The 21514-nt window shown below is 40.4% G+C and overlaps 1 protein-coding gene across 1 annotated transcript in view; it reads right to left on the reverse strand.

The window, feature by feature from the left end:
• Positions 1-20848: 20848 nt before the first annotated feature.
• PGGT1B (protein geranylgeranyltransferase type I subunit beta) overlaps positions 20849-21514 on the reverse strand; it is a 71916-nt gene continuing 71250 nt past the window's right edge. The window contains exon 11 of the transcript XR_005366511.1: positions 20849-21081. The gene's annotated coding sequence lies outside the window, so the exon portion shown is untranslated. The remainder of the gene's footprint in view (positions 21082-21514) is intronic.

Here is a 21514-nt window from a genome sequence, read left to right on the forward strand (position 1 = left end):
GCCGGGCAGCCGGGCCCCCGGGCCCCCGGGGGTGGTTAAGGCGGTCCCTCTGCCCAGGGCAGGCGGGCGGCCGCCCGGAGCTCCCGGCGCGAGGACCAGAAAGAAAAAAGACAACAAAACCCAATCACACTGTCTGGAGGTGCGAGGCCAGGGAGACTGAAGGCAGAGCAGGCAACAACAAAGGATCTGGCTGCCAGCGCCGGAAAAAAAAAAAAAAAAAAGATGCGAGGGCCCAGGAAATGGCAACGCCGCATCTCAAGTCAGCCTTCCTGAAATCCAATAGGTAACAAAGCCCAAGCCCAGCGCTTCTGAGATGAGAATACAAGGATTGTATTTTAAACACTCTAAGTGTGTAAGGGCGATTGTATCTCTATATCTTCCAGATACTCAACTTTCCCTTAATTAAAAAAAAACAAAGAACATAGCACCATTTCTGCCAGCAAGGTTCCTGCACAGATCCTGTCACCCTTAGTTACGACTAACTCACTTCTCCAACTATCGTTTCATTAATTGATTTAAACATTCAGGGCATGTCGCTCACATTTTAGGCTTCTTTCTACAATAGCAGCTCCCCTAGGAGGCTGCAGCTGAAATGGCCTGTCGGAGGCCTGCCTCCCTGCTTCATTCATACCTGACAATCTGTGCTTCCCTTGAAAAGAAAACTTGGCTTAACAAGTCTGCCCTAGTCTATTGCTCTGCTGTAGGCTCTCTTAGCTTTCTTGAAAAGGAGGAAAGTGATAAGGGCTTGAGTTTTTCCCCCAAAACAAACAAAATCTGCCATTGATAATTGGATTAGCCACGAATAGGAGATTTACTACAAGAATGAAGTCACTTGCCTTCAGCGAGTTGGCAGGGTCCTGGGCTGGGCACGGCATCAGTGGGCAGGGTGGTGTGTCTCGAGATGATCCATCCACTGTGCCCGCCCCCCCCAGGCACCTCTCCTTAAAGCTCCAATTATGTTGTTCCTTGACTGTTCATCTGCCACGACATTGCTACTTCTCCTCTATGAGCTGATGGTGTCAGCCTCAGAGCAAAGCAGCAAAAGGTAAGGTGCTGGGTATTCATGATTGGGGCTCAGGAAGAGGTAAGACACAATCATGTTACTCCTTGCTTGGAAGCATCTTGTCCTTTTCAGGTTCTGTAGAACTTCCTGTGTGCTCTTTGCTTCTAAGAAACTTGGAGAACTGAAATAAGGCCAGTAGCATTTATGAATGGATTCTTTCCTAATAGTAGCAATACCCGACACACTACCAGAAAGAGGTTCTGCTCTAAAAGTGAAAGTGCTTCCTGCCCACAGTGGATTCTGGCACATGATAAAAACCTGTGCTAGCAGTGAACTAATCTCATGTCTGCATTACAAGCAAGAAGGAGGAAAGTAGAGACAAAGGGCATATAAACCAAATGTTTCCTCTTAAAAAGCTTTCCCTCACACCCCATTCAATGACTTTCGCATATCCCTTGTGAGAACTGGGTCATATGTCCACCCCTAGCTTCAAGGAAAATTTGGAAGGTGATTATTTCACTCTGGGAACACTGCCACTCTAAACAAAATCAAGGACTTGTTACTATATAAGAAGAAACAGATATTGGGTAGGAAACTGTTAGTTTCTGCTCTCCCTCAGGTAAGTGCTTTCAATTCTCTGAGTTTCCGTTTTCTCTTCTGCAAAATGACTGGTTTTGAACCAACCGTCTCTAACCCTTCCTGCTTTTAATGCAAAGATCTCTGATCTAAGGATCCCTTTGTCTGCTGACAGCACTAGTTGCCACTCTTTTCCTTGTAAAAAGTTCCTTTTAGGAGTGTCTGGGTGGCTCAGTCAATTGAGCTCAGCTTAGGTCATGACCCTGGGGTCCTGGCACCAAGCGCCACGTTGGGATCCCTGCGCTGCGGGGAGTCTGCTTCTCCTTCTCCCTCTCCTGCTACCCTTGCTTGTGCTCTCTCTCATTCTCTCTGTCAAATAAAAAAAATTATATTATAAAAGATCTGTCCACCTGATCACTTGCTACTAGGAGATACTTCAGGGAACATATCCCTCTCAGTTGCCTGGAATCCCAAGTCCAAGACAGGGGTGGGGGCAAGGGTCTTAGAATCACTTGCTGCAGTGGCAGGGAGTGGAAGTGCCCTGAGAGTCCAGATCGGTGTTCAGAAATTACAACCTTGGTTGGGTCCTGGCAGTCACTCATATGCCTGCTGGCATTCACCACTCTATTGCTGTCAGCCTGTGAGACACTATGGAATATTAAAGACGTTTCAAAGACGGCAGGCATAAAAAATGAAGACTACACTGGAATCTTTCCTGAAATTTTATGCGTGGACTTCAAAGACACAGGGACAGTCAGTCAGTAAGTACTAAACAAAAGTTGCTTTATCATTTCTTTTCTAAGAACAAATAAAGACTAATATCATACACACAGATATCAATTACACTTCATTCCCCAGGGCACCTGGGTGGCTTAGTGGTTGAGCATCTGCCTTTGGCTGGGGTTGTGATCCTGGGGTCCTGGGATGGAGTCCCATATCAGGCTCCCCAGAGGGAGCCTGCTTCTCCCTTGGCCTATGTCTCTGCCACTCTCTCTGTGTCTCTCATGTATAAATAAAAATCTTTTTAAAAATAAATAAACTTCATTCTCCAAAGGAACTAAAAGCAAGAAAAAGGTTAATTCACATTTTTCAAGTATAATGAAACTAACATGACAGATGCTGCTTCACAGGGAACTTCCCTATCTAAGAGAAAGATATTTAACAGAAGGACTATCTAATGTGTGAATTTTTCATACTGAGAAGACTAGCAATATGAAAGGGTTCCTTGCTGTAGGAAACCCTCTAATTGCCAACTTCCAACTAATGGAAAAGTCTTCGATACAACTCCTCCATTGCCATGCCAATTAGTAAAATAAGTATAACTCACAGAGATATACCATCTTGACTTCATTTTTATCCACCACGCCCTACTTCAACCTTCTGATGGTAAACAATATAAAACATAATAGTTTTAACAAATACAGAATACACATTTCAAGTTTTTTAAAACTGTGGACACAAATATTTGTGAAAGCTTAGAAGGTTGAAATCTATGATGATGACTATTTGGCAGTTTAAGAGTTAAAGGATGGAATAAGAAATCTAAAAAGATCTTGGTTTTGGGACGCCTGGGTGACTCAGCGGTTGAGCGTCTGCCTTTGGCTCAGGGTGTGATCCTAGGGTCCGGGGATCGAGTCCCACATCAGGCTCCTTGCATGGAGCCTGCTTCTCCTCCTTCTGCCTGTGTCTCTGCCTTTTTCTTTGTCTCTCATGAATAAATAAATAAAATCTTTAAAAGAATTAAAAAGATCTTGGTTTTAATAAACCCCTATATCTAATCCCTACACCTAGCTTTGGGCTTCAACCCACAACCTGTAGATCAAGAGTTGGATGCTTTTCCAACTGAGCCAGCCAGGTGCCCCAATAAACCCTCATATTTACTTGGCTTTTATTTCAAAAGTACAAGCATAAAATGTGGCTTTCTGACATGAATGTATCCTAACACCTGTACCCAGAAAGGTCATTTTAAGAACTCAATTCCTTGGGATCCCTGGGTGGTGCAGCGGTTTAGCGCCTGCCTTTGGCCCAGGGTGTAATCCTGGAGACCCGGGATCAAATCCCACGTCGGGCTCCCGGTGCATGGAGGCTGCTTCTCCCTCTGCCTATGTCTCTGCCTTTCTCTCTCTCTGTGTGACTATCATAAAAAAAAAAAAAAAAAGAAAAGAAAAGAATTCAATTCCTCTTTTTCTTTTTAAATAGCTTTGTTGATGGCACACCTGGCTTGCTCAGCAGTTGAGTGTCTGCCTTTGGCTCAGAGTGTGATGCTGGAGTTTCTGGATCAGGTCCCACATCAGGCTCCCAGGAGAGAGCCTGTTTCTCTCTGTGCCTATGTCTCTGCCTCTCTCTGTGTATCTCTCATGAATAAACATATAAAATATTTAAAAATAAATAAATAAATAACTAGCTTTGTTGAGGTATGATTTACATTCCATAAAATCCACCAATTGTAGGTGGATAGTTTTTTAATTAAATTATGGAGTTGTGCAATCACCTCATGATCCAGTTTTAAACCACTGGAATAGGGACGCCTGGGTGGCTCAGCAGTTAAGCATCTACCTTTGGCTCAGGCCATGATCCTGGAGTCCTGGGATCGAGTCCTGCATCAGGCTCACTGCATGGAGCCTGCTTCTCTCTCTGCCTATGTCTCTGCCTCTGTGTGTGTGCGTGTCTCTCATGAATAAATAAATAAAATCTTAAAAAAAAAAACACTGGAATATCTCTCCATTTATTGAGATTGTTTTTTAACTTCTCCTAGCTATGCTTTATAGTTTTCGGTGTTGGATATACTGCACTTCTTTTTTTTTTTTCATTTATTTATGATAATCACAGAGAGAGAGAGAGAGAGAGAGAGAGGCAGAGACATAGGCAGAGGGAGAAGCAGGCTCCATGCACCGGGAGCCCGATGTGGGATTCGATCCCGGGTCTCCAGGATCGCGCCCTGGGCCAAAGGCAGGCGCCAAACCGCTGCGCCACCCAGGGATCCCACTGCACTCTTTTGCTACATGTACTGCTGAATATTTTGTTATTAAGAACAAAGCTGATTTCTTAATTTCACTTTTGGGTTGTTCATTGCTTGTATATAGAAATATGACTAATAATTGCATAATGAATTTGTATTTTGTGATAAAATTCATTAATTCTAGTAGGTTTTATTTGTAGATTCCTTATCATATTATCTGTAATTAAACAAGTATTACTATTCCCTTTCCAGTCTTTATTTTTCTTGCCTTATTACTTTGGTTAACACCTTCAGCACAGTATCAAATAAACGTGGCAACAGTGGACATCCTTGCCAGTCATATAAGAGAAGCACTCAGTCTTTAACCATAAGTGTTGATTTAGCTATATTCCATAAATTTTGATACAGTGTTTTTGTTTTCATTATTAGAAGTATTTTCTTTTTTTAATTTAAATTGTGTTAGTTAACATACAGTACAATATTGGTTTCTGGAGTAGAATTCAGTGATTCATCACGTATATACAGCACTCAGTGCTCATCACAAGTGCCCTCCTTAATCCCCACCCTTCATCTTGCTCATCCCCCATCCACTTCCCTCCACTAACCCTCAGTTTGTTCTCTATTGTTAAACCACTTATGGCTTACTTCCTTCTCTCTTTTTTTTTCTTTTACCCTTACAAATATTTTCTAAATTACCTATGGGATTTCTTCACAAGGGTCCCTGGGTTATTTGGAAATATGTTGCTTATTTTCCGAATAATTCCAAATTTTTAAAAAATTTTTATTTATTTATGATAGTCCCACACACACACAGAGAGAGAGGCAGAGACATAGGCAGAGGGAGAAGCAGGCTCCATGCACCGGGAGCCCGACGTGGGGATTCGATCCCAGGTCTCCAGGATTGTGCCCTGGGCCAAAGGCAGGCACTAAACCTCTGCGCCACCCAGGGATCCTGTAATTCCAAATTTTTTAATATTTTAGATTTCTCATATTTCTTTGTTGATTTCTAATCTAATTCTGTTTTGAAAAACCATTAATTAAGATTAAATAATCTCAGTGTTTTTTTAAAAAAAGATCCATGTATTTATTCAAAAGAGAGAGAGAGCATGAGCAGGGGCAGGGGCAGAGAGAGAGAGAGGTAAACAAGCTGACTCTTGGCTGAACGAAGAGCCCAACATAGGGCTGGATCCTAGGACCCCAAGATTATGACCTAGTCAAAGGCAGATGCTCAACCACTGAGGCACCCAGGTGCCCCAAAAATGGCTTTAAAAATTTAGGTGGCTGGCCCTTGGGCTACCTAATTGACCCCTGCCTATAATATCATCTATTTGAGGTAATATTCCATGTGTGCTTCAAAACAATGTGTGCTCTGCAGTTGGTAGAGTGTCCCATGAATCAGTTAGGTAAAGTTAGATACTGAAAAGTTAGATACTTTTCAGTATATCTGTCCCATTCTTCTGCTGATTTTTAACATTTTTATTTCTTAATAGTTATTGTGGGAATTTAATATAAATATTAACTGATCATGGGGCACTGGGTGGTTCAGTTGGTTAAGCATCTAACTCTTGGTTTTGGCTTAGGTCATGTCAGTGTCTTGGGATTGGAGCCTGCAACTGGCTCCATGCTTAGTGGGGAGTCTGCTGTAAACTCTACCTTTCCATATTCTTCTACTCCTCCCCTCCTTATAACACACACTTTCTCTCTCTCAAATAAGTAAATAAAGCTTTTAAAAAAATTAACTGATCACAATCTACACTAGGATAATACTGACTTAAATGTTGGTAAAACATAGCAACTTTATAATACAGTTCCAATCCTTCTCCCTTCATTGTCTATCACATATCACATCTATATACATTATAACCCAACAGTACAGTGTCATAATTATTATTTTACACAATCTAACAAAGGACTGTATGTTCTTTAAAGAAATTAAGAGAAAAAAATTAATTTACTCACAAGTTTATAATTTCTGGTGCTTATCATTTTTTGTTGTCTGTAAGCATTTCCTTTCACCTTGAAGACTTACTGTAGTGTACCTTATAATTAGTCATGAACTCCTTCAATCTTTTAATTAACTTGAAAATCCAAGGTAATCAATAAAAATCTCAAGAATTATCCAGGAACTGGTCAGATTAATTTTTTTTTTAAAGTAGGCTCCACACCCAGCATGGAGCCCAACAGGGGGCCTAAACTCACGACCTTGAGATTAAGACCTGAGCCAAGAACAAGAGTCTAATACTCAACTGACTGAGCTACTCAGGTGTTCCTGGTTAAGTTAATTCTAAACTTAACTCAAAAGAGAATGCATGAGCGCCTGGGTGGCTCAGTCCATTAAACATCTAACTTCAGTTCAGGTCATAATCTCCGGGTCCTGGGATGGAGCCTATGGCTGGCTCCCTGCTCAGTGGGGAATCTGCTTCTCTCTCTGCCCCTCCCCCAACTCATGCACATATTTGCTCTCTCTCCCTCTCTCTCTAATAAATAAATAAGACCTTAAAAAAAAAAAGAATACATAAGTAACCTCCAATACATCAATAAGAAAAAAACAAGTGGCCCAACAGAAAAGTGGGATATGGACAAATTATTTGTAAATGAGGGAAAACAAATGACCAATAAACATGAAAAGATGCAGAACCACAAAAGTAATCAGGGAAACAGAAATTAATAACAAATTTTAAAAGGAATCGAAAATATAAAATTTTGTCAGAGTATAAGGAAATGTGTACCTTTAAGAACTTTTGGTTTTGAGTACTGAAACAGCTATTTTGGAGAGCAATTTGGCAGCAGTGATTACAATGTTAAATGACCCAGTTTTCAATATCTATTCAGAGAAGCACCCTTCAATGAGGCACGTATAAATATGTTCATTATAACATTGTTTATAATGGTAAAGCACTGGAAGAAATTTAATTTTTACCAATAAAGGAATGCTTGAATAATTTATGCTATATCCATACTCTTGTTTTAATATAGCATACAAGTTATATATATATATATTTTTTTCCATTATTATATTATTCCATTATTATATTTCCATTTATTTTCCATTAAAATAATGGAAGCAGCCCAAGTGTCCATTAATTGACATATGGATAAAGAAGATGTGGTGAAATTGTTGCCATTTCCAAGGACATGGATGGAGCTAAGAGAGTAAATGCTAAGCAAAGTAAATCAGTCAGAGAAAGACAAATACCATATGATTTCACTCATATGTGAAATTTAAGAAACAAATGAGCAAAAGAGGAAAAAAGAGAGAAAATCCAAGAAACAAACCTTTAATTAGAGAACACAAACTCATGGTTATCAGGTGGGAGGAGGTGGGGAATGACTGAAATATGTGGTGGGGATTAAGGAGCGTACTTGTAATAAGCACTGGGTAATGTATGGAAGTGTTGCACCACAATATTGTACACCTGAAACTAATATTACACTGTACGTTAAACAACTGAAAACAAAATTAAAATTTAAAAAAAATAAAATTTTATATATAAATATAAATATGGTATTTTATACATAAACATATATATATATAAACATATATATGATATTGAGAAAGAGAGGAGAAACAGAAGGTGGGGAAAACATTTGGAGAAATAATGGCTAAAAACTATTCAAAATGGATGGAAAACATTAAATCTACACATTCAAGAACTCAATGAACTCCAAGAAAGATAAACCCAAAGAGGTTCACACCTAGCCACAGTAGTCTGCATTGTGTGTGTGATTGTGTTCTCATATGGAGGGAGAGGTGAGAGAGCTTTCAGGGCATTCCTTTTTTTTTTTTTTTTTTTAAGATTTATTTATTTATTCACGATAGACACAGAGAGAGACAGACAGAGAGACAGAGGCAGAGGGAGACGCAGGCTCCATGCCAGGCTCCATGCTGGGGCCCGATGCGGGACTCGATCCTGGGACTCGATCCTGGGACTTGATCCTGGGACTCGATCCTGGGACTCCAGGATCGCCCCTGGGCCAAAGGCAGGTGCCAAACCTCTGAGCCACCCAGGGATCCCCTCAGGGCATTCTTTTATAAGAGCAACTAATCTCATTCATGAGTCCTCTGCTTTCATGACCTAATCAATTCCCAAAGGCCCCACATCCCAAAGCTATCTCACTGGGGGTAGGATTTCAATATGTGAATTATTGAGGGAACACAAACATTCAGTCCATAACAATGACCTTTATGTGGATATTGCTACTATGTTGGAAAGTTATAAGTTTTTTTTTTTTTTTTTTGAAAGAGTATGAATTTTTTCTGTTATCTTGTTTCTGGTCACCTTGTGTTCTCTAGTTATTTTTAATAGTTGGTTAGTTGATTCTCCTGTTGTTTTTTAAAAAGATAGTTACACTTGCTGAATATGTATCTAGGTCATTTTTTCCTATTCTTTGACAATATTTAAATGTTTTTTTTTTTCCTTTACTTAGTCAGAACTTCCAATATAACATTGAATAACAAAGTGGTAATATCCATTCTTGTCATCTTTCTTTTTTTAAAAGAGATTTTTATTTATTTATTTGACAGAGCACAAATGGGGAGCAGGAGAGGGAGAAGCTGGCTCACCACTGAGCAGGGAGCCTGATGTGAGACTAGATCCCAGTACCCCAGAATCATGACCTGAGCCAAAGGTAGATGCTCAACCACCTGAGCCACCAGGTGCCCCATTCTTGTCTTATTTCTGATTTTAATGGAAACGATCCTCCGTAGATGAAGATTTGTTGGCTGAAGGATTTTGGACTAATATTCTGTATTAGGCTAAGAAGATTCTATTTCCAGTATGCTAAAAAAAAATTTACATTATAAATGCTGAATTTTATCAAATTTTTTTCTGGGACATCTATTTTCATGATGTTACAGGGTTTCCATTTTTATTTTTCTTAAGATTTTATTTATCTGAGAGAGAAAAAGAGAGAGAATAAGGGAGGAGACACAGAGTGGGGGGAGAGAGAGAGAAGCAGATTCCTTGCTGAACAGGGAGCCCCATATGGGACTCAATCCCAGGACATGGACATCGTGATCTGACCTGAAGGCAAACACTTAACCAGTTGAGGCACCCAGGCATCCTGGGTGTCCTTTTTTTTTTTTTTTTTTTTTTAAAGATTTTATTTATTTATTCATGAAAGAAACACAGAGAGAGGCAGAGACATAAGCAGAGGGAGAAGCAGGCTCCCCAGGGAGAGCCCAATGCAAGACTCAATCCCAGACCCTGAGATCACACCCTGAGCTGAAGGCAGACGCTAAACCACTGAGCCACCCCTGGCAACCCCTGGGTTTCCATTTTTAATCTAGTAATAGAGTTAATTACATTAGTCTAGTTTTTCAGCATGGAACCTCTCCTGATGTAAATCCTGCGTGGTTGTCATATATAATTCTATTAACACATTACTGAATCTGATGTACTAACATGTTCTCCAGTATTTTTGGTTTAATGTTCACATTCATCCCATCTGATCACTTTCTGGTGGCCTAGGGCTCTTCCCATCCTTGTATCTGCCCTTTCCAAGCCAGTAGCACATTTGAAGTCATTCTCATTTTTAGGTAGCAGTTTTTCTCTGTTAATAAGATTGCCTCTGCTTTGCATATTTCAGGGATTCCTTCTAATAATCTCTGGCCCACCCAGGGTATCTGTTTCTGCTTCCTAGTACTGTTATGGATTTAAAATATAATAATAATAATAACATCTGCCATTTCTGGGAACTTGGGATGGGAGGGACAGAAGCCTTTGTAACCTTTCATCCTCTCTAAAATCTAAGATTGATGCTGTTTGTAGGTTCTTCCTGGCACCTGATTATTTCTAGTACTCTCTGATTTAAATATTGTCAGAAAACTAGGCACACCTACCTAACATTTTCCATCTCTTTTAATAATGCGCTTTGCGGGGGGGTGGGGGGGTGGGGCAGCCCGGTAGCTCAGTGATTTAGTGCTGCCTTCAGCCCAGGGCCTGATCCTGGAAACCAAGGATCGAGTCCCATGTCGGGCTCCCTGCATGGAGCCTGCTTCTCCCCCTGCCTATGTCTCTGCCTCTCTCTCTCTCTCTCTTTCTCTGTGTGTGTCTCTCATGATAAATAAATAGAATCTTTTTTTTTTTTAACAACCCAGTTTGATTTTAATTTTTTATTTATTTATGATAGTCACACAGAGAGAGAGAGAGAGGCAGAGACACAGGCAGAGAGAGAAGCAGGCTCCATACACCGGGAGCCCGACGTGGGATTCGATCCCGGGTCTCCAGGATCGCGCCCTGGGCCAAAGGCAGGCGCCAAACCGCTGCGCCACCCAGGGATCCCCAATAAATAGAATCTTTTTAAAAATGTGCTTTTTTTATTTAATTCCATAAAAACGTAGACAATTAGGAAGGAAGGTAGTACCTTGACCAGTTTTCTGTAATGGAGATATGTCATAATATGCTTTTCCTAGATGTCTTCCAAAACCAATTTGGGACAAATTCTTAGAATTTCTTCTTGGAGTGAACCAGTTTGGTCAGCTACCAATTTTTTTTCTCTATATCAGGATTGGATTTTTTTAGAAAATGAAGTGTTGATTACCTCAGCAGCATTAAAACAGTATTCCTGGAGACGCCTGGGTGGCTCAGAGGTTAAGCATCTGCCTTCAGCCCAGGGTGTGATCCTAGAGACCCAGGATTGAGTCCCGCATCAGGTTCCCTGCATGAAGCCTGTTTCTCCCTCTGCCTGTTTCTCTGCCTCTCTCTCTCTCTCTCTCATGAATAAATAAATAAAATCTTTAAAAAAAAACAAAACAAAACAAAACAGAAAACTATTCTTGGAGTACCTGGCTGACTCAGAGAGGCATATGGCGCTTGATCTCAGAGTTGTAAATTTTTTTTTTTTTTTTTTTTATTCATGATAGTCACACAGAGAGAGACAGAGAGGCAGAGACACAGGCAGAGGGAGAAACAGGCTCCATGCAGGGAGCCCGACGTGGGATTCGATCCCGGGTCTCCAGGATCGCGCCCCGGGCCAAAGGCAGGCGCCAAACCGCTGCGCCACCCAGGGATCCCTCAGAGTTGTAAATTTGAGCCCATATTGGGTGTAGTGATTACTTGAAAATAAAATCTAAAAAAAAAAGAAGAAAAACGAATAGAATTATTTTCAAGTCCCTTTTCCCTAAGGTTAAAAGGACACCATAACTTCTAATATTTTCTGTTTTTAAAAAGTTTATCACACCTAATCTTTGGCCCAAAGAGTGGGGCAAATTGCCTTGGGATTGCTTGTTTAAGGACAAAGGATCAATCCTTGTCTTAGTTCCCCAAATGGCAAAGTTGGAACTCTGTGCACATATCCTAAATTCATCCTCACTCTAGGATGACTACAGTAGATAAGATTTTACCCAGGAGGAAGCCTAGAATGGCCAACCCAGGCTATCTGGGAAGCCAGCGACTCCCTACAACATGCTGCTGAGCACACAGCCTTCATTGCCTGAATTCCTATATACCCCCAACATTCATCCACTAGCCATGCCTGACTGCCTACTGTGTGCCTGGCAGTGTCCTGGCAGTGCAGATTTAACAGTGAACAAGGTAAACAAGGCTCTTATGATATAAACATCCTCCCAGGACCATAATGTGTTTTGAAAGCTTCAATTTCGTATGAGGCTTTTGGATGCTCAGGTAATGCGATCTTGAAAGGGAGGACAGAACCTTTTTTCCTGCAGGGGACACTGTGCAATGATATCCCATTTCTTTCCTAGGAAATGAGATATACAAAGAGATCACTGGTTTGTTTGTCATTAGATATGGCAGAGGTATATTGGATAACCAGTCCTTTCTTAACCGAGGTCCTGACCAGTAACCCACCCTGAACTGCCACACTGGCACACCATGGCATAATTCTTTGGGGGGCAGGTGGTAGCTTCTGGAGGTACAGGGAAGGGAAGGTTAAGAGAGAAAACCACCTCTGATCGATACAGCTGCAGCAGCATCATAAATAATTTAAGACATACTCCGTTTTTAGTTTCTTTGATCTGCTTCTCTCATCATGTGGTGTTACTGCCACAAAAGTTTACTCTTCGAGGGCTGAAGAACCTTTCCTAGCACCTCAGTCATCTCCCTGGGGGAAAACTCCACTTTGTATCAATTTTTTCAGCTTCATAACTAAGTACTGACATTGTTACCATTCTGAAGGATCTCAAGTAGGTTGCTGCTTTGCATGTCACAAGTCAGAGCTAAAGAAAGTTACTCACTAGTACTGGTAATAAGCTAAATGGGGTGGCTCTAGGAGCTGTCTTCCTGTTGTCCTCTACTTATTTTAGAAGGTGGTTTTGTTTTGTGAGTATTGGGGGAGGGAAGATACAGGGAGGAGGGTGGAGGGCTGATTTATAGGATCCCAGATTCCAATTTAGTACTGTTTTTGATGGCAGTGAATGAGGAGATGGTATATTAAGAGGTATTAATTAGTAATAGGATGGGCGCTAATTATCGAAGAAGGAGTTGATTGGCTCTGGCAAAAATGACAAAGTGTGTCTATTATCCTATTTTACCACCAAGGTATACATTAAAAATCTCCTTCTTGTTGTGCTGGTGTTCCTCAACAAAGGGCACAGCTTGTATCTCCATTATTTTGATATTAAGAATATTAACACCACTAATATAGGCTACTGATTTATTGGTTAATGTATTTGCTGGGGCTCAAGTTTGTTGTTCTATTATAGGGGAGGGGAAATATCTGGAACAAATTTGCAGAATAGAAACAAATGCTAAGAAAGGGATTCTATTAACATCCTACTGTAAAAATAACATTGACTTTGAGGAGCAGGAAGGACGAACTTTTGGCCAAGAGGTAGGCATGTTTTCACCTGTCTCAAACTACAAGCCAAGGCAAGGGGAAGAGCTACAGTATATATTTAAAATTACCTATCACCTTTTTCTGAATATGATCAAGGGCACAACAGGGAAAGCATGCTGAGAAGTGTATTTGTTAACCTGTTTGCTGTGTTTTAGTATCTGCCACATTTACTGCCTTTCTGCAGAACATTCTCCTTCAGAATCTTGCTATTCTCACTGCCTCTCTTCTCATTGACTCTGCACTATTACCTCTGCTTCTTACCTGGATCCATAATTGAAATGAGGGTTTGGTGTCTTTTGTAATTTCAAGTTAATATACTCTATTTTAAGGCCTCAAACCACTTCTGGGGTGCCTTTTCCCAATCCCCACACATTTAGATATGTCTCTAACTGGTGGAGCAAAGCTCTGAGGTTTCTCCCACAGCCAACTGCTGGCTGTGTGCTGCGTGCTGGCAAACAAAAAGTGAACAATTCAGTGGTTTGAATGGCTTGTCTAGTGTCAGGAGGTAATCAGAATTAATAATGAACTGAAGACCAACCACAACATCGTAGCCACAGCCTTAGGCTCTGACTCTGAACTCATGTCTCTTAATTTACTGTGACATGCACAATTTTGAATTCTATCAGGGGAAACTTTTTTATGATATTTTCCATCATAATGGAATCTTCTACTCTGATTTTCTTTCTAATATGTTTCTAGAACACAGTAGTAATATTTATAAATATTTCCTTAGAGAAGCAATATGGCTGCATTAATATAAGTGAGAATATTTTCTCCAAATATATCCCATTTTAGAGTTCCATCAGCTTGCTAGGGATAAGCACTATGTTCCACAAAGGCATTTCATAGTATGTTGTTTACTCTTTTTTTTTTTTTTAAGATTTTATTTCTTTATTTGAGAGAGACAGAGATAGCACGAATGGGGAGGAGAGGGAGCAGACTCCCCGCTGAGCAGGGAGCTCAATGTGGGATGCAATCCCAGGACCCCCGGATCATGACCTGAGCTGAAGGCAGATGCTTAATGGACTGAACCACCCAGGTTCCCCTGTTGTTTAATCTTAAAAAGGAAAATGCTTAATATTTATCTTCCAGTATCCTTACATACAAAACTCCTAATATGTTCTGCTCTGTGTAATGTGTACCTAATTAAAATATTTGCACCTCATGATTCCAAAAGAGTTTTAAGTTTCCTTTTGCAATGAAACATATTTGGTTTATCCGTATAAAACAGTATACTTTTTATTTAATTTAGCCATAAAAGTATCACTAACAGATTTTAAATAATTTGTTACACATTAATCCATTATTTTGATAACAAGAGGAAAATGGCTGTCACATATAAAGCATCCAACACCTATTAAGCCCACTACAAGCATTTGTTGAAGGAAAAATGAATATATCTACTTTTCAACTGGAGAAACTGAGGTCAAATGAAAGGTTTGGGCCATTATCAAGTACTGTATCTAATCTAATTAAGAAATCCTCTAAATAGCTAATTCAAATATTCTTTTCCTTTCTTTCCTTAAAAGATAAATGAAAGTTTTGATATTAGACATTTACTCTTGAAAGGAAAATCTGAGAGTGATGTCTTGAGGAATAAAAAAAAAACCCTTCAGATTAAAATTTTAGAATAAAAAAGGGCTCCTGGGTGGCTCAGTGGGTTGAGCAGCTGACTCTTGATTTCCTCTCAGGTCATGATCTCAGGATTGGGGGATCAAGCCCTGAGTTGGGCTCTGTGCTCAGTGAGGAGTCTGCTTGGGATATCTCTCTCTCCCTCCCTCAAGCCCTCCCCTGGTCTGTCTGTCTGTCTCTCTCTCTCTCTCAAATAAATAAATAAATAAATAAATAAATAAATAAACAAATCTTTTTAAGAGTTTCAGAATGAAAATATGGAAGGAAATTATTTCATTAAAATACTACTTCTGTCTTACTTTTAATCTTAATTGTTAGAGCCTAAATAACATTTAAATACTATGAAATTACAAGATCTCATTCATTATACCTCTGAAGTGTGGACAAGGGAAAACTGGAAATCTTAGTAAAGTTCTAACTTTTTTTTCTATTGTATACATCACCTTTGTTTGATTTTCCGAGTGAATGCCACAAGTGGGAAATAAAAACAGTAATTCAGCCCCATCTTCACCTGCTAACCAACAGCCCAGTTCCATTGTGAAAAATTATATTTTATGGTACATGTGTCCAAAATTTATTTTCTCCTCTTTGTTATAGAACCTTATTAAATGTGCCCTAGTTAAAAAACAAAACAAGGGTGCCTGGATGGCTCAGTCAGTTGGGTGATTGCTCTCAGCTCAGGTCATGATCCCAGGGTCCTGGGATCAAGCTCTGTGTTGGGCTCCCTGCTCAGCAAGGAGTCTGCTTCTCCCTCTCCCTTTGCTCCTCTACCCTACTTGTGCTGTCTCTCTTTCTCTCAAATAAATGAGTAAAGTTTTTTAAAAACAAAAACAAAAACAAATTTCCCAGCCTTCTTTGCATCTAGGTATGGCCAATGAGATGTCAATGGAAGTTGTTGGAGGGGGGGTCTCCTGGAAAGTCCTTTTGCCCTCTCCTTCCCCCTCTCTTTTTCTTTTCTTTTTTTTTTTTTACATTTTATTTATTATTATTTTTTATAAGTAAACTCTTTGTCTAATATGAGGCTCAAACTCCCTATCCTGAGATCAAGAGTCACATACTTTACCAACTGAGCTAGCCAGGCACCCTTCCTTCCCTCTCTTCTGACTGACACACAGTTCTGATGTCTGGCATTGCAGGGGATCCCCAGCTTGGACTACTGAGAAGAGCCTGAGGATAGAAGTCACACGCTAAGTTGACCAGAGAAGAAAGAGAGATGAGCCTGATCTCTAAGAATGATGGGGCTGCCATTCTAGCCTTGTAAGTACAGTTGACACACAATGTTATATCAGTTTCAGGTGTACAGCATAGTGATTCAACATCTTTGTACATTATGCTGTGTTCACCCCACGTGTTGCTACCATGTGCCACCCTAGTTATTGCAATGCCACTGACTATGTTGTCTATGCTGCATCTTTCATCCCCATTTTATAACTAGAAGCCTGTACCTCTCACTCCCCTTCACCCATTTAAACCCTGATATTTGAGTTTTCTGTTACATGCAACTAAACCTAGTCCCTCCTGATAGAGCCACATGATAGCTATTTGACCTTTGGCAATTCATTTAACTTCTCTGTATCTCAGTTTACTCCTCTGTACAAATGGGCATGTTATAATAGCACTGGCTTACTGAGTCATCAGGATTAAATGAATTCACACCTGTAAAGAGTTTAGAAGTGTAAGCAGCACAGAAAGAGGGCTCCAAGGATCTTGTTATTATTATTCATTTGCACCAGGATAATGCCTGGAGTATAAATGTGAAAGGAAAGGGTGAATGAAAAGGAGAAATCAGCTGTGTTTGTTTCCTGTCATATTCTTCAGAGGCAGAGACCTGGGCAAAGAGCTTAACAGAACACTGATAATACTTCTCAATCAAAAGGACTTCATGGCCTAAAATGTGTAAGGAACCACAAAAGATCCCAAAAGGCCAGAGCAATCTTGAAGAAGAACAAAGCTGAAGGCATCACAATGCCAGATTTCAAATTACACTGCAAAGCTATAGTCATCAAAACAGTATGGTACTGGCACAAAAATGGACACACAGATCAACGGGACAGATTAGAGAGCCCAGAAATAAACCCACAACTTTAGGGTAAATCGATCTATGACAAAGGAAACAAGAATGTACAATGGGAAAAAGACAGTGTCTTCAATAAATGGTGTTGGGAAAACTGGACAGCTACATATAAAAGAATGAAACTGGACTGCTTTCTTATACCACACACAAAAATAAACTCAAAATGGATTAAAGACCTAAATGTGAGATTAGAAACCATAGGAATTCTAGAAGAGAGGACAGGCAGTAATGTCTCTGACATTGGTGGTAGCAACATTTTTCTAGATATGTCTCCTGAGGCAAGGGAAACTAAATAAATAAATTGCTGAAGGGTGCCTGGCTGGCCACTCAGTAGAGCCAACTCCATCTCAGGGTTGTAAATCTGACCTTCATGTTGGGTGTAGAGATTACTTAAAAATAATAAAATCTTAAAAAAAAAAAGCCTTCTGGAACTACATCAAAATAAAAAGCTTTTGCACAGCAAAATAAATAATCAACCAGAAAAAAAAGACAACCTACTGAATGAGAGATGACATTTGCAAATGATACACCTGATAAGGGGTTAGTATCCAAAGTATTTTAAAAATTTACACCACTCAACACCAAAACCACAAATAATCCAATTATAAAATGAGAAGACATGAACAGACATTTCTCCAAAGAAGATATCCAGATGGCCAACAGACACATGAAAAGAACTCAAAAGCAATTACCATTAGGGAAATGCAAATCAAAACCACAATGAGCTATCACCTCACACCTGTCAGAATGGCTAAAATCAAAAACACAAGAAACAAGTGTTGACAAGAGCATGGAGAAAAGGGAACCCTCCTATGCTGTTGGTGGGAATGCAAACTGGTGCAGCCACTCCGGAGAACAGTATGGAGAATCCTCAAAAAATTGAAAATAGAATTATCATATGATCGAGACTCCTCAGTAGCTCAACAGTTGAGCATCTGCCTTCAGCTCAGGGCGTGATCCTGAGGTCTGGGATTGAGTCCTACATCAGGCTCCTTGCAGGGAACCTGCTTCTCCCTCTGTGTGTGTCTCTGCCCCACCCCACCCCCGTCTCTTATGAATAAATACATAAAATATTAAAAAAACTATCATATGATCCAGTAATTCCACTACTGAGTTTACCCAAATAATAAGAAAACACTAAATCTAAAGGATATATGCACCCCTCTGTTTATTGCAGCATCATTTACAATAACCAAAATATGGAAGCAGCCCAAGTGTCCATTGATACAAGAATGGATAGAGAAGAGGTGGTACACACACACACACACACACACACACACACACACACACACAAATAGAATAGTACTCATCCATAAAAAGAATGAAATCTTGCCATTTGCAACAACATGGATGAATCTAGGGAGTATAATGCTGAGTGAAATGTCAGAGAAAGACATCATATGATTTCACTCATATGTGGAATTTAAGAAACAAAACAAATGAAACAGCAAAAAAGAGACAAAAAGCAGACTCTTAACTCTAGAGAACAAACTCATGGTCACCAGAAGGGAGGTGATGGGAGGACGGGGTAAACAAGTGATGGGTTAAGAGTATACTTACTGTGATGAGCACTGAGTCATGTGAACTGTCAAATCACTATACTGTACACCTGAAATTGTGTAACACTGTTAATTAACAATGTGAACTAATTTATAATGTTAATTACACTGGAATTTTAAATGGTGACTTAAGAAAGTATATACTAAAAATAAATAAGTAAATAAAAGCACTTTACAGATTATACTGAGTGCTTTCAGATACTACAGTTCCTCAGATGAAGTGGCCGTTGGAGCTGTTTGTGTTGGCAGGTCATTACATTAGCTTGCTGGCTCAGTGGCTGACACACATGTTCACTGTTCAGAGAGGGCCTGTTGGCTTGATTCCAACACACAGTATACACAGTATACAGTATACCGTGCAGCATATACGTAGCTCTGGTTAACTGCCCTCTGAACCTAATTCCAAGTTTAAATCATGTGGGAGGGGACATGAGGAAATGTAACTTAGCCATGCTCTAGAGAAACCCTAACTCTCTGTCTTCCCTACCTGCCAGTGGGTGCACAGGTGGGTTGTAAAGAGAAACCCCCCTCCCTTTCTTTTAAGAGAGTTGCTTCTGGAATCTTTTTCAGAAATCTGAATTTTTTTTTCAGCTAGTTTATTTAGAAGCCTTCTGAGCCTTAGGGCTTGAACTTTAGGATGATTGCCAGATTATTTCCACTCCCATCTTAAAGTAATAATAATGATAATAGTTAACATGTAGTGAACACTCACTGTGGGTCATGCACTATTTTAAGTAATTACTCATGAGGAGAACAAAGGCCAAAGACATGCAGATAAAATTAAGTTTCCTTACAACTTGTAGCCCATCGACAAGTATTTGAGATAGGCAGGATATGACATTTCTCCAGTAGTTCACAACTGCCTTCATGTTAATGCTCTGCTAGAGGCAAAAAGCAACCTTAGCTCAACAATAGCTAGACCTCAAGGTTCCTGCATATGTTTTTGTTAACGTATGAAAATTTCTTTGGAAACTTCCTTTATCTTTATCCCCAACCCCCCAAATTTAAAAGTATATAATCAAGGGCACCCGGGTGGCTCAGTGGTTGAGTGTCTGCCTTTGGCTCAGGTTGTGATCCTGGAGTCCTGGGATCGAGTCCCATGTTAGGCTCCTCATGAGGAGCCTGCTGCTCCCTCTGCCTATGTCTCTGCCTGTGTGTGTGTCTCTCTCATGGATAAATAAATAAAATCTTTATTTTTCCTTCAAAGCAAGTCTCTTTATAAAACCAGGGCAGCTCTTTCTGGCCACAGGTCCTGTCCCTGTGCTTTAATAAAACCATCTTTTTGCACCAAAAAGTCTCATGAATTCTTTCTTGACCCTCTGCTGCTGGCCCCCACATCCAGTCAATGATATCATCCGGTTTGGTCTCCACAGAATTCTAAAAGCCACGTCCCATGATATCCAACCTCCAGAGTCATGAAGCCGAAATCCACCAACAGTGGTACGGCTCAGCCCAAAGTCACCGGAAGAGGCAGCAGCAGAGTCAAGAGACATTCTGGGCCCTTGGTCACCGTCCAGGATCTGTCATATTCCTAACCTCTCCACTTTCTGCCTTTCCTCCTCAGGCCTCAGGCACTCACAAGGAAGTGAGTCTGTTTCTTGGGCCAGGCGTGGCCATATTTTTTATGACTTGTTGTTCTGCATTCCAGTCTTTTATTACTCACAGAAGATTATAAAAGCCCTTGGGCAGTGTCTTCTATTAGCCTGTCAACCACCAGGACAAGTCTGTTGTTCCTGCCAGAGGGTTGTGGCCTTTGGATGGTCCTGCAGCTAGGCAGGCTCACTGTCAAAAGCCCACGAGGGCCTCTGGTCTGTGGTTCTGAGGTCACGCTGCTCCACAGAAATTTTTTTTCTGAGGGGCCATTCCTGCTAGTGATATCCAATGGGGTAAGAATGACTCCCAGTAAGAATACTACTATTCTAGTATTCTAAAATACTAGAATAAAACCTCATTTCCTTGGTCCTAACTGGCACTATCAATGTAATAACAGCTTTCCGGGGTATGTGTGGGGGAGAGGTGGAGAGAAAAATGAGGGTGGGGAAGGACACAGGATTTTATTTTTTTAAGATTTTATTTATTTATTCATGGAGACACAGAGAAAGAGAGTCAGAGACATAGGCAGAAGGAGAAGCAGGCTCCCTGCAGGAAGCCTGATGTGGGACTCCATCCTGAGACTCCAGGATCATGACCTGAATCAAAGGCAGACGCTCAACCACTGAGCCACTCAGGTGCTCTGGACACAGGACTTTTTTTTTTTTTTTTTTTTTTTTTGACACAGGACTTTTAAAAAGGTAATCTTTCTCCCCAAACCCACAATCCATCTAATATGGAGAAAAGCATTAGGCACATGCCACTTGAGGGACATTCTACAAAATACCTGACCAGTGTTCCTTAAAACTATCAAAGTCATCAAGAACAAGGAAAGTCTGGAAACTCGAGACAGGATAACTAAGTGTAATATGCTGTCCTGCGTGGGATCCTGGAATAAAAAAAGGACACCAGGTAAAACCTAAGGAAATCTGAATATAGTTAATAATAATGCATTGATATTGGTTAATTAATTGTTGCAAATGTACCACATGAATGTCAGATATTAATAAAAGAAAAACTGGGTCTCCTGGCTGGTTCAGTTGGTAGACTATGCGATTCTTCATCTTGGGACACCTGGGTGGCTCAGCAGTTGAGCATCTGCATTTGGCTCAGGGTGTGATCCCAGAGTCCCAGGATCGAGTCCCACATCAGGCTCCCTGCATGGAGCCTGCTTCTCCCTCTGCCTGTGTCTCTGCCTCTCTCTCTCTCTCTCTGTCTCTCATGAATAAATAAATTAAAATAGTTTTAAAAAATAAGGAAATTCATAAAAAAAAAGTAGGGGAAACTCTCCATTTCGCGGTTGTGAGTTCAAGTCCTATGGC

Source organism: Canis lupus, chromosome 11 (genome assembly GCF_011100685.1).
Source record: "Canis lupus familiaris isolate Mischka breed German Shepherd chromosome 11, alternate assembly UU_Cfam_GSD_1.0, whole genome shotgun sequence".
NCBI classification, from domain to species: Eukaryota; Metazoa; Chordata; class Mammalia; order Carnivora; family Canidae; genus Canis; species Canis lupus.